Here is an 18,241-nt window from a genome sequence, read left to right as displayed (position 1 = left end):
TGAGGCTGACCCTGGGTGGCCTGGGGAGGGAGGGGAGACTGGACTGTCTCCCCGCCACGTGGAGAACGACGACAGCTCGGGCAGGGCCTTGCCCGGATCCTCAGGAGTGGGCCTTCCCCGGCCAGCCCGCGCCGAGGGGCCACTCGGGCTCCCCCTACCCTGGACCTGATAGCACCAGGGCCGGGCAAGGGCGGCCGGAGACAAGGGCGGAGGACGGGGGTGAGCCGGGTCGCAGAGAGGCCAGTTCGGGCCTGGGCAGGGCGGAGGAGCAGAGGAGGCCTGGGCGGCCTTCGGGAAGGTGCTTGGGGGAGCGGTGAGAGGAGCCAGGGTGCCCGGCCAGGAACTCTCCGGAGGGAGCGGCAGGACCTCAGAGTTGGAAGGGCCTTGGCCCCGCGGAGCTCCTGGGCAAGCTGGTGGCCCAGGGGCAAGGGTGCCCGGGCGCCCCCAGCCTGGCCTGGGAGCCTGCAGCCTGAGGATGATGGGGGGGGGGGGCGCGCGCTGCGCCTGGAGCTGGCCAGGCAGGTGTACAGAATAATTATAGGGCCCCTGTAAAGGCTGTTTGCATATGATTTGCATGTGATTTGCACATGAATAACCTGCACTTTCAGTTCCCGGGCAATTTTCAAGTTAAATATTAATTGTTGTTGCCCTTGGGGTTTTAAGATCTTGCTCCCGGTTTTGAGGTTTCTTCCTGGCCCCCACGGCCGGAGTGACCCATGGGGAGGCATGGGCTGCGGGGCCTTCCGCCGGGGCTGGGTGGGGGGGCGGGAGCACCCCGGGGACCGCCCCACGGACCACCCCACCCCGCGCCCCCGGGCTGCCCTCGCCTAGTTGCCGAGGCTTGCGGCCCCCCGTGGGCCCGGCTCCCCCAAAATAGACCGGCCGAGGCTGGCCTAGGTTGGCCCAGAGCCTCAGTTTCCAAACTTTTAAAATCGTCCTCCTTTCTCTTAAGAAAACAACAACAACCCACAAAATCCTTTTGCGAAAGTCCAAAGGACAAGACAGAGGAAGGCAAGCTGCCTCGGGAGAATTCTCTGGGGATGGGTCCCTAGAGCCCCAGGACAGGTCAGTTTGGGGACCACCCCCTCCCTACTTCATCTCCAGATGTCCCAGGCCCGGGGGAGCCAAAGGAGGCTCTGGTTCTTGGAACCTGAGCTTAGCCCAGGGAACTTGGACATCCCCCTAGATAGGAGAGGGAGCCGGTGCTGATAGAATTTTTCCACGCGTGCTTGGTGGTCCCTCTCCTTGCTTCCTTCTCGCCTTTTCTCCCACCATCCCATGCTCCTTCTTTCCTTCTCCTCCTGGCATCTGGAGGCAGGGCTCAGCACCAGTTTGGCTTTCACTGTGCTGCTGCTGCTGCTGTGTCTTAATCTAGAAAGCTTTCCCAGGCCTACGGAGAGGACTACACAGCATTCCTCAGTGGCGTCCCCAGACAGGGGCCCACACTAACTGGACCGTGGGGTCCAGCATGCATGAGTCAGGAGGGGCTGCCAAAACAGGTCTTTATTTCCAGAATTTATTACCTCCTTTACCTGAGGTGCAGTGTCAATGTCGCTGGGAGAAATTTCTTTTAATGTCCTGGATCATTAAAACCCAATAATCTCTTTGAAATGGCCTAACTGCTTCCTGCCAGGAGATAAAGTAAATAAAACTGTCGTCTCTGGGTCTGCTGTCACTGTATTGATGCAGTGTTTCTTTTCTTTTTTTTTTTTTTTTTTTCATAACTGCATTCATTTTAGTTCAGGCCAATGCATTTATGCCATGCTGGTGGTGTATAAATTTGGTAATTAAATCCTGTTATCTTGACACCATGGGCAGAATAAGAAGCAGTGTGATGCTTCAGAAAGGAAAAACACTGTGAGGAGAGAGAAGGAGATGTGTTTGGTATTTTTTTTTAAATCATTTTCATGGAGAGCTTTTTTTTTAGTGCTAGATGGTTGACAGATGCCCGACTAACAGAGAGATCCTCGGGTGGGGAAGGACTAATGAATCCTGTGAAATTACTCTCCACCCCAGCAGAGTAAAGAGTGTGCTATTTGTAATCCCACATACCTGGAATTTGATCTGAGCTCTACGGCTTACTAGCTGCGGGACCTCAGGCAAGTTACTCACTTTCCGTATCTGGCAGGGTGCTTTTGGCTGCAAACAAGAAAAATCCCAACCCAGAATGATTCAATAATTACAGAAAATGTTTAATATCCTATAATAAGAAGTTCTGGTTTAAGGTAACTCCAGGGATGTCGAATTCAGCGGCTCATCAATGTAAATGAACAGGCCAGATTCTTTCCAGTATTTTCCTTTGCCATCCAGTGGATGGGCCAGGGCTCCTAACCTAGCCTCGGGCTTGTAAGATGGCAGCTTCAGTTCCAAGAATCACACACACACACACACACACACACACACACACACACACACACACAGAATCTCACACAGACCAGACAAGTACAGCAGCAGCAGCAGCAGGTCTGTCTCTTTTATCAGAAAGGAAGTAGTTTCTGGAAGCTGTCTAGGATACACAGCGTCACATCCTATTGGCTGGAAGTGTGTCACATGCCCACCTCTGAACCAATCACTGGCAAAGGGTGTGGAATAATTATGATTAGCTCAGAGAAATTGTAGTTACCTTCTTCTCCCTCCCAGGCTGGTGATGGGATCCCTGAATTACATGGCCATAGAGAAAGTCGGGATGCCTAAGCAAAACTAGGATCCTCTTAGAAAGGGGGATGATGGGTGAGTGGGTGTTGAGGTGGTGACCAAGGATATCTGCTATAATGTCTTTGGGCCTATTTCTTCATCTGTAAAACTGGATCATAAATACCTGCCTTAATAATTCTGTTGTGAGGATTCAAAGAGATGAATATTAAGTGTTAATTCCAAACATTTTTGTTGTGGGCAGAGTGTTAGCAGGATAGGGAGCTGACAACTTCTCCAGGGGAGGCTGGTTGATAGGCATGGATATGCTTCAGTCCCAGGAGGCCAGAGACTCAGACCTCCACTAATGATAGAACTTTGTGCTGGAATGCTCTCATCAGACATGGGGCTGGCCTAGGCCAGTCCTCCAGGTGGTCCACCTATAGTCTGGATTTACTTTTTCTAAGATGCTCATGACTTAAGTAACTGGAGTATGGGCAGGGTGACCTTGTTTTCCATTGTAAAGGGTGTCTCCAGCTAACAAATGGTGCCATCTGGGCTTATTTCTGATTCCGGTGTTGAATCTGCTTTACATCCCACAGGAGGAATGATGCAGGTGAAGGTCACACCATCTTCAAGCCACCGTGTCTCATTATTCCCCAAGACTAGAGAGGCAGAAATACCAAGGAGGTAAAAGAAGTTCTCTCCTGAATAGTCAGGATGTTCTCAGATTAGTGGAGTACGGCGGCCAGTAGTTAGAACCCTCATCAATTTGATCAACACCCTTGTCCAGACCTAGCTCTTGGGAAAGGGTGTCTACTGTGGATGTTCCTTCCAGACCAGCCTCTCTCTGGTAACCTCTTGCTCTTGAAGTCCCCTCTTCAAGTCCCTTGGTTGACTATCTTCACCTCCTTCTCTGGAAGACCCTGTAACTTCTTGTGGAGCAAGAAATTCCATTCTCACTCCTTCCTACGTCTTGTTGGCCATGGCAGGGGAGAGACTGGCTTTCAGCAGCACAGCTGTGGGTGACAGAGGAGGTGTGTGGATGCTAATTCACTGCTTCCTCTCTAGGGCACCTGAGAGGTAAGCACAGCTCACCTAGGCCAAATTTAACTTGCTTGGAGACTACACAATCCTAATTTGTGTAAGGGACATAACATTGCTCCTATTAGGAAAGCTTTGTTCTTGGCCTTTCCATGACATTAGCCCCTGCCATTATTGTACTCAAAAGCATTTGGCTTTCTCTTGAATCTGCTATTGTATTACATTACAAGGGCCACACACTGACAATAAAATGGCTCTCTCTGTGGTACCCAGGAGCGACGGCACCCGCTTGGATTATATTCTTTTGGATTCCCTAGATGAAAGAGGGGGGAGGGTTTCACTGTGTGTGGTTGTGCTTTTGGTCTGTGAATGAACTGCTTATTCCACGAAAGGTAGAAGTAGGGCAAACATGAGCCTGTTCACCACATTATAGAATCTCAGAACTAGTGGGTAATAAGGGAGGTTTCTACACTTAGGACAAATAGAAGGAAATACCACATTATCCAGCAGAAAATGAACTTTTAAAATTCCTTATCCAAAGAGGTGGAAAAAATTAAAGTTACAAGTAGCCTTTAAAAGACTAGTTCTGCATATAGTACAATTGTTTGCCAGGAAAACCCAAAGGGATGAACTAAAAAGCAATTAAAATAATTTCATCTAAAGTTCGGTTAAAAGAAGAAATCAATAACATTCCTGTGTTACTTAGAATATTCGGTCAGAAAAATACAAGGGACAAATAAAGTGTTGGCTTGGAGCAAACTTCCTTCTTCATGGGATTTAATCAGGCTACCTCCTACCTATTGACTAGATGTAACTGTAGAAACTATGCCCTCAGGAAGGGCTTCCCAGGTCCCTTAGACTGGTGAGGTGCCCCCTGTAGTGCGTTTTGAGAGCATGCCCTACTTACTTTGGCCATTGGAATGACCAGTTATGGCAGAAGTGTCTATCTTTCCTACTAGACTGTATCCTGAAGGTAGCATAGCGGATGTCTCCCTCACTGCTAGTCTTAGTGCCTTGCATAATACTGTTGAGTGAATAAAAAATGAACAAAACAGAATATTACTTAGAAAAATCTCTCCTTAGAGAAATGTGTGTGCCCTGTATGAAGCAACATGACATACTTTACAAAAGATCAAAGACAACTTGAGAAGGTGTGGCCAGATGCCCAGTTCCTAGGTGGGACGGCTGGGTATGGTACAGCTGCCCTTCTGCCAAAAATAATGTATAGACTTAACTGTAATATCAACTAACGTCCTCACAATATCATTGGGAGAAATGTTATGCAATGATTCTGGAAGGAAATGTCCATGGAAAAATAAGCTATGAGATTCCTGAAGGTAACATCCTGTCTCCTCCTCTTTCTCTCCAAGTAGTCTCCCCCACACAGCCTGGCTCCGCACCCCACCTGCCCTCCCTGCCTGCTGTGTTCTATCAGGGGGCAGGTGCTTAGAGATAGCAGAAAGTCCCAGGACTGATAAATCTCTGTCTGGTCTTGGATTCCAGAAAGCAAGAGTTCAGCATAGACAGGGACAAGGTGCTTCTGAGTGCTCCTTCAGAGTCTGGCACTAACTGGCTACCGTGATGGGATGGTCACCATCTGGGACCTGGACAGGACGCAGCTGGAGCTCGTAAGTTTCTGTGCAAGCAATTGGGTAACCTCCAATGTCCCTTCCCTGAAAGAGTCCCTTTCTGAGGGCTAGTCTGAGAGTATCCATCCCCCCATTGTCCTGCCTCTGCTTATTGTTTCCCTGGCCATTGCCTCCTTATGGAACATCCTAGAGCAGCATCTCCTGTGGAGGGGTGACTCTGTGCCTTGGTTCTCTGTGATGTCTTCAAGAGGGTTTGTTGACTTCTGCAGCTCTTCCAGGCTTCTTGCCGAGTAGTATCCGTAAGTCAAGACCATCACAGTCTTGGTGAGGATGTCCCCAGCTCCCTTGGATACATCTGCTCCATTGACTCAGTGCAGGTCTCAACACCAGGAGTCAGAAAGAACAATGGAAAGCACTAGGCAGTCACACATTTAAATAACTCATTCTTGAACCAACTAATCAATCAATGCTTAACACCTTGCTCCCTCACCTCAAACTTCATTAAATCAAATTTGATTGAATGCCCTATAAAATATGTCACTTTACTTTGTCCCTGAAGTTGGAACATATATTGTAAGTCATAATACCTAACTCCATCCTCTCAAACATTTAAACCCATGAGAAGAACTCTCATAACTATTACCAAGTCCCAGCAGACAGTTCCAGTGAATTTCCCACTAGACACAGGACCACAGGTACTCCCACTGGATGCAGTTTTAGTGATATTTTTAGACCACGCCAAGGGAATAATTTTTCTCTTTCCCATTTTTGTTTCTAAATGGTCCCAGCTCGAAAATGGACAATTAGAATAGGAGACAGAGGTCAGGAGTTACAGCGCAGCAGGAAATCAGGTTGAGAAATTTAAGGTCTAAGAAGTAGTCTCCCTCTGCCTGTGTCTCTGCCTCTCTTTCTCTCTCTGTGTCTTTCATGAATAAAGAAATAAAATCTTAAAAAAAAAAAAAAGTAGAGGAGGAGAGTCTGGTGGGTTCTGAGGTAAAGGGGTCCAACGAAGCCACTGGAGTGGGGAATTCAGGGGGAACTGCAGGGAGCAGTGAGGAGACGCTCCAGGGAGTCATCAGGAGCAGTTGCCTGGAGCTGGTCCTGCTGTGGGCTGCTCCGTCAGGTCACAGGGGAGTTTGGATACACCTGGGATGGGAACACATTCTCTCTCCCTCATTCCCTGTGAATAGTGAGCTATTTGCAAGCAGGAATTGGCTAAGACCCACAAAGTCAATCTCAAAGTGACTAGTTTGGGGCCATATATTCCGTGAGCACCAGTCACTTTTGCCTAAGTGAGAGCACACTCAAATTCAGACCCTGGGCTTAATTTGATGAAGACTTGTTCTTCCTTCACCTTCCCTGGGGGAATTGCACGGGTGTGCATCCTAGCCACAGACTAGGAAGCCCATCCCCTAAAATTGTTCTCGAGTACCCTTTCCCCAGAGCTTTCCTTGACTTCTGCTATCTTTTGTGTTTGGCTTGATTGACCTGCTGGAAGATGACCCAGAATCCTCTTGTTCATGGAGAACCCCCACTGTCTAGAAGTCCTCTCCTGGGGCTCTGTACCAGCTACCTTGCACATTATGGGGATCTGAACAGTACTCAGTGTAAGGGACCACTGGTTGCTTCCTAAGGAAAGGGGATTCACGGTCTGCTCGAGGTGGTTCCTCCAGCCAATGCCCCATGCTCTCCCCATGCTTGACCTTGGCTGGCTTCCTTCTCACCAACTGAAGCTCTGAACCACTGCATGGCTGGGGCTGTGCATTAGTTGATGACCAGAAGTGGTAAGAATGGGATTGGGAACTTTAGAATCCCAGATTTACACCCCAGCTATGCCGTATACTCTTTGGGTTACTTTGAGCAAGGCATGTAGCCTCCCTGAGGTTGAGTTCTCCCAACTACAAAGATGGGACTAGTAATACCTACTTCCTGAAGTTGCTGTGTGAGGAATAAGTGAGATACGATGTGTGAATACATCTGGCATTCAGTCAGTAAATCCTTAATCCCATTCCCGGATCTTGTAGGACATAGTACAATTTATCATTCCCTCCAGATCATCCTCATCTAACCCTGTGGATAGTACCTGTTTTCTCTTTCCTCATACCCTATGAGTAAGTGAGCTACTAGCAGGCAGGAATTGAGTGAACCCACAAAGTCGATCTCAGAGTGCCTGGTTTGGGGCCTCATATTCCATGAGGGCCCAGCCACTGTTGCCCTTGTGAATGTGCACTCAAATACCTGTGGAACAGGCCAAGGGACATAGCAGATTCCGCATTTACATTGTGCAGAGTCAACCTGCCAGCAGGTTCATCTTTAAGTGAGAAAACGACTGCATAAATATGCTCTATACACACCCCCACACGGATTAAAAATATAGGCCAATATCTACTTGCCAAGGAAAGGACTAAGCTCTTTTCTTAAAAGGATATATTTAGACTTGACAGTGAATCGGAATATTTGCTGAGAGAAGGGGCCTGGATCTGACATCATAACTTCCCCACCTGTGAAGGGCTTGTCCTCCATTGTGCCTTCGGGCTCGTGCTCTGCACAGCTATAGGTTTGACAGGTGAGGGGAGGCAGCCTCCACAAAGCCTTGTTAATTTTGGAGGTGGAATAGCAGGATTGACACTTGTGGTGATTCCCCACAATAAGGCTATTGAAATAGTGTTCGTGAAGGGGGTGAATGGAAATGGGTTCTGACATCTTCTGTGCATGGTGAGGATGGATCACATTTAATAACCATTTTATGCCTGTCTCTCTGGGCTCGTCTAGTGTCTTACTCTTCTCTTGATATCAGGACATGGCTCCTATTAATCTTAGAGAAAGAAAGGGGGGAAGTCAAGAGTACTCAGCCTCCAAAGAGGAGCTTTTCCCTCTTTGGCTTGAGTTTTTCATGGATCTAGTGGTTGGCCAGAAAGTTTCCTAGAAATAAGAATTACGGGGTGAGTTTTAGGAATGAATTCAATTCTGCACCCCCTGACTCTTAATCCTACTACCTATGGCACAGAATATTCAGAGGTGGACTTCCTAAAAGGAGGATGGAGAAGCAGAAGTAGTAGCCTGAGAGCCCTCACCAGGACTTTTTACAAGAGGGCAAATTTAACTCTGTTTTTTTGCAATAGGCTGTTTGTTTGTTTGGTCAAGTGGGAAGTCTTTCCACTTAATTTTATCCTTCTTGGCACTGATGGTTGGGTTAGATTGAGGACCACATTCAGACTTGAGTTTATTCTCAATTACTTGGCTTAATTGCTCATGAGTCAGGGCTTGCCCAGAAGCTCAGAGTTGCCAGGCCAAGCACATGGACTGTTGGGTCTGGCCTCATTTTCTTATCAGCTTACATTTCTGGAGGCCATGTAGTAACTTCAGCCCCACCAGTAGCACCTCTCATGGCAGGACCCTTAGGGGATAATACCTTCAGACAGTGGATGAGGCCAGAGGCCCTTGTTTTCAAAGTAATCATTTTCTAAACCTGCTTTAAAGAACCGCAGGACCCAGACTCTGGAAGGATCCTGGAAACGCTCTCCCTCCAGGAACTGAGGAAACTTTGTCATAAGGCACATATCCTGAGATCTACCCAGGGCTTGGATTTGGGTGGAAATGGATGACCTGAAGTCATCCTGTTACTTTTTAGTACCTATGCCTCTAAGCCCTGTGCATGTGGGTGCGTGTCTTCATTTCCCTTTGCTGAAAGCATTCATACACTGTTCTCCTTTCTTTCTTCCCCTCTGGCTGCAAGCAGTAAAAGTGAGGAGTCCTTGCTTTTAAAAAAAACCTTTAAAACTCTGCCACTGTCTACTGGAAAGTGCTAATTCCTGAGTCTCCCAATGAATTTCACCTCTTTGTGGATCACTCAGAGCTTTGGTGCTTTGGGCTGTAATCAGTCTTACTTTTCATCTTTCATCTATTTCTTGCCTGCGACACATGGTGTTCCCTGCCAGTTTCCACTTCCTCTATCATCCATCTATCTCTATCTACCAGCCTATCTATATATATCTACCTGTCTGTCTCTCTATATATATCTCCATCTCTTTGCTCAGGGTTGACAGATGCTAGCGAGATCCATAAAGAGCCCCTCCAAGTTTAATGCACGGTAAATACGCTTCAGTATATACCTGAAATGACCCACATTAGATCCTCCACCACACCTCCTCAGGAGACTGTTACTACCGCTTCTAATCCTCTGAGAAGAGATCAGAGAGTGAAGGCAATGCCATTTCTGGAGGCCTTCTTCAGAGGTGGTGGGTCTCTGCTTTTGAAAGGCTATTTTTTTGAAAAGCTAAACATTTCTTAAGTTTATTATTTCTTGAGCATTTTTAAGGTGCTGGGCACTGTGCTGGGCCAGAGGTTCAAAGACAAACAGGTCATAGCCTCTGACCTCCAGGAGTGGCTAACAAGTCTAGCAGATGAGGGATCCATCTGAAGACATTGCAAATTGCTGAACTTTTACATGCTGTTGCAAAGTGGTCTAGAGGAAAAAACTCAGTGGAAAGCAGATACTCAGCTTGAGTAATCCAATTGGGAGAACAGAAGATAGCCAGGTGGAGAGAGAGAAAGAAAATCTGGCAAAATGGAGTTGGAAAATAAGAATTATAACCAGACCGTGAGCTCAAGGAACTTGTCTCTTTTCTTCATTATTTTGTTCGTAGGGTCTAGAACAATGCCTGAAACATTCTATGTTCACAGAATTATTTGTTGGATGAAAGGATGAATCTCAGTGGCTCATTTCTCTTTCCTTTTTGGCTGGGCCATTTGCTGGAAGGAATCCCCCCCTCCTCCCCAAGATAGGACAATGCCATTAGACAGGTATATCTTGGGAATTTGCACCATCTGTTTGGGGCCCCATGGAAAGGATGCACCAGATGGACCCGGGGTCTATTTTGGTCTTTACTTTGCATGTTTCTTGTTTTTCTGCATCCCATGCAGATGGATACTGTCAGGTTATTTATAGCAGGAGTTTGCATACAATAATAGAACAGTTGCTCTAATACCAATGCAAATTGAATTATTTTGGCTTTGCATTCTTCAGAGGACTTGTAGCAAACACAGTGTTAAATAGGTGTGGCACTAAGACTGGTTCCATATAGTATCAGCTGCCACCAGTTGACTCCCTTGTTCAAGACAATTCTCTCTGAAACATGGTACATGATTTTATTTGCATGCATTTGTCACAGGTTTTAGTAACAGCCCATGAATAGATACAAAACTTCTAAATAAAATACAGTGCTGGAAAATTTAATTTAATACCGTATTAAATAATTAATATACACAGCCAAGAGAGTAAATATTGTTCTTATATCTTGGGATGTTAATGATTTTGGGATTTATAATGATGAAAAATTGAAAACTGTTACATGTTCAACAATAGGGGGCTGATCTAAAAAATCATGGTACATTAAAATGTTGTAATACCATGGAGCTATCAAAAAGCATATTTCAGGATAATACTTAATAATCTGAGAAAATTATTATGATAGATTAAGTGAAAACTTGCAGGTCATATTATATATACGCATAAACATATATCATAGTCTAATCTTATAAAACTATGTATGCCTACAAGAAAGCCTAAAAAGGTACAGTAAGTAATTCTTCAGTGAGAAGAGCATGCGTGACTTTTATTTTTTCTTCCTGCTTTTCTGTTTTTAACAATATTTCTACAATGAACATTTATTACTTTTGTAATCTGGGAAAAAATGCAGTAAGTGCTATTTTGAAAAATTGTCCCTTTGGCTTCTTCCAGTCGAGACTTTGTATCTGGAATTTATATTAAAGCTTAGTTCAGGGCATCTGCTATTAGACACAACCAAAGGGAAAATATAAAGTGTGCAGTCATGGTTTTTAAAGTAGGCATTAAAAAAGTTGCTTTTAATTTAATCTCAAAAGAAGGTGGTGTCTTCTCTGCAGAGATTTATTAATGCTGGTTTGTACATCACCCAAGCATCTCACACATGCCCTAAAGCCCATCTATAAAAAGCTAGCATGTATAGGCAGCACATGCGTTGTCCAGATCCGTAAATTGTATGTTGCTCGAGGCCAGTTGTCTATCAGGTTCTCCCAGGGATGAAGACCAACCTGTGGAAGCTCAGGTTTAAATTAACAGCAGCAGAGCTTTGGGGGGGAGGAGGTTCTCAAGGAGCAGAGCTTATCGTCTCTGATTTTGTGGATAGCCTCTTGCTTTCCAACACGCTGTCTTGGACCTTGGTCCCAGATCGGGCATTTGGAGCAACCTCTCCATGCACAGCCTTATGTGTGAACCCCTCTTGGTTAAAGACACAAGTTTTCTAAAGCCCGAGGGGAGGAGCAGTCTGACTCATAGCCACTGTTTTAACTTGAACAGTCACACTATAATAGTTACACAGCGGGCTCCAATGATTAGTGGCAGTATTTATCTTTCCTAGTTTGCATTTACAGTGACACACTCAGTGTGACCCGCCCAGATCCAGCATCTATAAAGTCAGCTGCCTCATGCGCACTATTTTTAACTATAAGAAGAGCCATATCTAATGCAATCTATGATAGCACTGTAATTAAAATGTCCTGTATAATGCGGAGATCTAATAAATAAAGTACAGCAAGTATTATGTTTCAGAACAAACAAATGCTAGGAGGTGGGTTGCCTTAAAATCCAGCTACTACTACCTAGCTTCAAAACTTGTCACTGCAATTGAGAAATGAGTAACAGCCTTTGATATCAGAGAAAACAAGATTAGGGACAATGTTCCCCACCTGGGACTGTGACGAGCGGTGGTGAGAAATACAGAGCACAATTTACTTGACAAGAACTGGTAACCTGGGACCACCTGGAAAGACAAAAAGAAAGGGGCTAGAGATTGAACCTACCCTGATTCCACTGTGGGATCTGATAACGGGTTTTAAAAAATAATGGTACATCAGTGATAAAAACATATACTCTGCTTAGTTCTTTAAGATCAACTTGGTCACAGCTCTAATTGTATCGTGTTACTGTGTCACTGCAAATGTGAGGAAACATTGGCTGGTGTCCTTCTATTTCCACTTGAAATTTGCTCCAGGGAAACCTATCAATGTTTTTGCTTTCCTCTTATGTCTCCTACACGATCTTTGAGATAGCTTCTAGACAACCAGAACGATCTACCCTTTAGTCCTATGATACTTTTCACTTTAGAGTGGAGAGGACATGGAGGAAAGCTTTCCTGCCAATGAGAGAATGGGAAATATGGTACACGAGGGCAGAAAGTCAAGAAGACAAAATATCCAGGGATGCTCTGTATCACCTTTTGGTTAGAACAATTCCAGTATCTGTTGTCCCTCTGAGCGTGAGACTCTTGTCAGTGCCTCTGACCACCAGCAGAATAGTCCTGGGAAATTTATAGCCTACGGTGTCCCCATCACAAGAGAATCTAAATTCCAGGCAGCTCTTACAGAGCAGCAACTGGAGAGCGGAGTAGACTAGATCAGGATTTCCATTTTGGAGCTTTTAGCGATTACAGCTGTTCACAGGAGCTAAGGCTCTGCAGCCTCCGTCTATATGATTTCACAATGCCAGATTAAGCATTTATCGAATGAGTATATAAATCAATGAACTGCGTAATTGGAGAAATGAAGAAAAGCTTCAGCAAGCCCCGAGGGCTACAAAATTCTCTCTCAGTACCACTGTCCACATTCTGTAAGTTTTAACATGTAGTACGACCATTATAGTTCATAATGGTTTTATTATAGTTTCATGATTATTTCATTCTTGACGCAGGAGTAATCTGTAGATAAATTTTTAATTTTAAAGTGACTGTTTTAAAAAGTTTATCTTTTTATTATTTATTTTTAGGCTAATTGCATTTCATTATAAAATATCTGTAAATATACGGATTCTTTGAAATATGTCAAGACTTGTTTACTGACCCCTATTTTGAGGTTAATTTTACACACGTACCATTTCACAAATGGTCTGAAATAAATTTCAGACGTGTTGTCTGATTTTCGATCCAAGGCTCAATATATGTCCATAAAATCTGGTTAGTTGTGTTGTCAAATCTTCTATATCTTTATTAATTTTTTGTCTGCTTTATATATCAGTTTCTAAGGGAGATATGTCAAAATGTCCCACTAAGTTTCTGGATTTATCAATTACTCCTTATAATTCTATCAAATTTAATTTTTAAAAACTATTTATTTCATTAATTTATTTTTATCGAGGTATAACTGACATATAACATTATGTTAGTTTCAAGTGCGCAATGTAACCATTCAATATTTGTATATATTGCAAAATCATTACTGTAGTAAGTCTAGTTAACATGCATCACTGTACATACATAGTGAACTTCCATCACTATATATAGTTACACAAAATTTCTTTTCTTGTGATGAGAACTTTTTTTTTTTGATGAGAACTTTTAAGATCTACTCTCTTACCAGTTTTCAATTATGCAATCCAGTATCAACTATAGTCACCATGATGTATATTGCATCACCATAACTTATTTTATAACTGAAATTTTGTACCCCCTTCACCCATTTTACTCACCTCCTATCAAATTTGATTTGTACATTTGATGCCATATCTGATGCTTGAATTAGTCATACAAGATTAAAATTATAATTTTTTTTGGTGAATTCAACATTTTATTATTATGAAATAGCTTTCTGATATTTAAAAGGCTTAAAGTCTATTTTATCCACATTAATATAACCATATATGATTTCTTTTGGTTAATATTTACATAATATTCCTTTTTGATAGGTTATTTTCAGTCTTTACATTTTTATGTTTTAGATATGTCTGTTGCATTCTTTTTTTTTTTTTTAAAGATATATGTATTTATTTTGAAAGGGAGAGAGTAGGTGTGAGTAGGAGGAGGGGGAGAGGGAAAGAATCTTAAGCATACTCTCTGCTGAGTGGGGAACCTGACGAAGGGCTTGATCCTATGACCCTGAGATCATGACTTGAGTGGAAATCAAGAGTTGGATACTTAACTAACTGAGCCACCCAGGCACCACTAGATATGTCTCTTATAAAACAGCATATAGAGGTGCCTAGGTGGCTTATTCGGTTAAGTGTCTGCCTTCCCCTCAAGTCATGATCCCTGGGTCCTGGGATCAAGGCCCACATCTGGCTCCCTCTTCACAGGTAGCCTACTTCTCCTTCTCCCTCTGCTGCTCCCCCTGCTTCTGCTCTCTCTTTTTCTCACTCTCTCTCAAATAATAAAACCTTAAAAAAAATGAAAATAAGACAAATATCCTGCTGGATACTTAAAATATAATTTGATGATCTCTGCCTTTTTAAAATTTTTATTTAAGAGATTTTCTTTATTTATTCATGAGAGACACACAGAGGGAGGCAGAGGCATACACAGAGGGAGAAGCAGGCTCCCACAGGGAGACCAATGTGGGACTCGATCCCAGGACACCAGGATCACCCCCTGAGCCAAAGGCTGAGTCACCCAGGCATCCCTGATTGCTACCTTTAATTGGCAACTTTAGTCCATTTACATTTATTGTGATTGTTGTTATGTTTGAACTTATTTTTTATTTTTTCTATCTTGTGTTATTTATTTGATTTCTTTGAATACCTTTTTCCTTTATTATTTATTGCTTTGAGTAAGGATTTTTTTTTTTTTATAAAATGTTTTTTTCCTATTACTTTTTGGAAATTATAAACTCCATTTTCATTGTTTTAGTGGTGACTCTTAAAAGTTAATTATACTTAACAAAGGCTAAAGTTACTTAGTATTTCTCATTCTTTTCTTAACCTTTTGGCACATTTAAATCTGACCACTCTCATTACTATTGACTGTTTTTTAAAAATCTCTAAATTATGCATTATTTTTTAGCCCTATACAGTAACTATTTCTTTAGATTTATTTGCATGTTTGCCTATTCTAAACTTACATTGCTTCTTGTATCTTAGATCTTCCCTCAAAGAGAATTTTCTTTCTTCCAAAAGTATATTTTTTAAAGTTCCTTTCATGATAGTTTGTTGGTGATAAACTCTCTCAGCTTTTATGTGTCTGATGGAATTTGATATATCTTGGAATGGAGTTGGCAGAGTTTGCTGATGACTGGAATAGAGGGTGATAATGAGGGAAAGAGGGTAGCCAAGAAAGTTTCTAGCAGAGTACTCCCCCATAACATGCACATAAAAGACACTTACAGATGGTGCAATGAAAAGCAATGAGGGGTAGTGTTGCTAATTATAATAAATTCTGCCAAACAGATATGTAGGTCCAAGGATTGGATTCTGGATCCCCAAGACCTTTGTAAACAATTTCAGGTATTCATTCACCAATTCATTCTTGAACTAACCAGATCTACTATTCATTTATCTGTTCCTTATTTAATGTGTCATTTAAGTGGACTTTTAAAACACCTACCCATGTGGTAGCTATAATGTTCGATGATGAAGATATGAAAATGAATAAATCCTTACATGCACTCTGCCCTGTGGATCATGCAGCCTTGTGGGAGAACAAATCGTAATAAGCTAATCAATCACTCAAATAACTAAATCTGTGATTGTGCTAAGTGCTATGGAGAAAGACACCTGGTGTTCTCAGACCCTATAATGGAAGATTTGACTGTCAGGAGGTCAGAAGAGATATCTCTGAGGAAGGAAAATTTGAGCTGAGAGTTAAAGAGAGACAAGGAGTAAACTAAGCCAAGAATGGGTAAAAGAGCCCTTCCGGCCAAGGAAATGGCAAGTGCAAAGGCTCAGTGGCCAGTCATGGCAGACACAAAGTCCTGTGGGAGGGAGACAGGCATAAATAGGGGAGCAAAGGGCAATAGTGTGGCTGGAATAGAGAGAAGAAAAATAAGGATTTAGATAGAGTCTGGAATGATGAGGAAGGGACAGAGTCAGGCCCTAATGGGCCACTTCAAGGAGGTGTCCTTATCCTGAAAACAATGAGGGCTGCTGACATAATTTAGGAAGAGGGAGCAAACGACTGAATTTATGTTTTGAAGAGAAACCACACAAGCTTCCTGGCTTTTTTTCTCCTGTGCTGGCTGACTCAGGGACCGCGGAGTGACTCCAGCTTCTTCCAAATAGCAACTCCTGCCTATGCAGGAGGGAAGTCCGAGCACTGGCCACCCAAGGGGCCTGCTAAAGATGCTCATAAAACTTTCAACACAGGTGAAAAAGGACAATGGGAGGCTTCCTGGGTCAGACACAGGTATTGTTGGTTTCCCCTTTTGTGCTCTAAGCCAACTCTCAGAAGTATGCACTAAGTGCCTCCAGGAAGCAAAGGTATAATTAATGAAGAACAGCCAAAAGGGCCCTCAGGAAACTTTGATCCTGGAGGGACGAGAGGCTGAAGCAGTTGACGCTCAATCAGTCCAGGGCTGCTCAGTGCAGTTTCCTGTGACCTCCCTTCCTAGAGGGGTTTCTCTCCACTCTCCCCTCTGAGCCCTCTGGAGCCCCAGTGGGGCTGGGAAGGGACAAGATGGGATAAAGGAGAAGTGGTCAGTGAAACAGGGGAAGAGGAAAAAAAGCATCAGGAAAGAAGAGAGCTCCCAGCGTCAAATGCAGGGCGTGTGTGGGGAAAGGGTCGAAGGAGAGCTTTGGTGCCGGGTCTAGGCTTCACTCGCTACCTAACCCACTGTGTGACCTCAGGCAGATGACATAATCTCTCTATTGGCCTCTGCATCCTCATCTATAAATAAGGGATTTCCCAAGGATTTCCACACACCTGGGGGTATAGGGAAGAGATCTGTGAGGAAAGATGACATGACTTCCTATGGCAGATCAAACTTACTAGAAGAATTTTGAGGAAAAAATGTGTTAGTTTTATATTAAAACAGATACAGACAACTTAGAATGCAAAATGTACATTTAAAAAAAGATAAAATAGGCAAAATCAAAAACTTGGTTCCTTTGTTTTCCTCTATTATTCAGGGTACTTGAGTGAAGAAGGTGGAGAAGCACAGGATTAGATGTGCTCTAAGATGCCCTCCAGCTCTTTAACATTATGATTCTTTGGTTTTATGATGAAGATCAAGGAGAAGGAGGATTAAGCAATCTGTGAACTATAAAAGGATTTAGGCGACCCTTTTAGGTTTAGAAGGAGTGGGTATTAATGTAGGCGGTCAGCTGTGCCTCATGCTCTCTCACACTCTGGCTTTGAAACCTCCTGTTCCTCTCTCGGGAAAGCCCTCGTCTTTCCTGCCTGCCTGGCTTACTCCTCCTTGTTCTTTAAGAACTGTCTCAGTGTCCCCTCCCAGGGGATGCTTGGTCACTTCCTTCTTCCTTCCTGCCCCAATCTTCTAAACTGCTGCCTTGGACACTGGTCCCACTCCCTCTATGCCCATAGAAGTCAATGAGTAGTTCAAATTTTGTACTTATGGGGTTATAACATATTACTATTTTCTTCCTTCACCATGTTAACTTGCTGCTTCACTAACTTTCACACTATTTGGGGAATGAAGTTCCAATGCAGGAGCAGGCCCTTCATGATATATACCCTTGCTGACCTCCCTTACTCTGGGTCTTGTAACTCTACGATACTTGGTCTGGACTGTGGTCACATCCAACAACACTTTGTAGTTCCTCAAAGTGCCTCACTGTCTTCTGTTTTTTGTTTCTATTTCCCAGAATGCTGGTTTCTTGAATGCTTTTATCCTTGCCCATATAAAGCATTCCTTTTTATCTTTCAAGACTAGGTTCAGTCAATTCCCCTTGGAGAAGCCCTTCCTGACCTCCCATGACTTCCCTGTGTGGACTTCACCTCTCCTCAGACACAGCTCTACACCACTGTCTACCTCTTTTCTAAGGTTACATGCTTGCATGTCGTCTGGGTAAACACTAACTCGTGGAAGGCCATGAGTTTGTGCACCATTTCTAGCATGGCATAAGCTCATTAGTGAATGCCAGTTGAGTGAATACATGCACAGATGAGAAAAAAGGAAGAGAATGATCATACTCTATTTCTAAAAATGCTCCCTCTCCCCCAAGCAAAGAGGGCAAGTTTTGGGTCCCCAAGATTGTAAACACAACTCCAGCATGCATA

The sequence above is a fragment of the Canis lupus genome, chromosome 15 (assembly GCF_011100685.1).
Source record: "Canis lupus familiaris isolate Mischka breed German Shepherd chromosome 15, alternate assembly UU_Cfam_GSD_1.0, whole genome shotgun sequence".
NCBI classification, from domain to species: domain Eukaryota; kingdom Metazoa; phylum Chordata; class Mammalia; order Carnivora; family Canidae; genus Canis; species Canis lupus.
Note: the sequence above shows the minus strand (reverse complement) of the source record.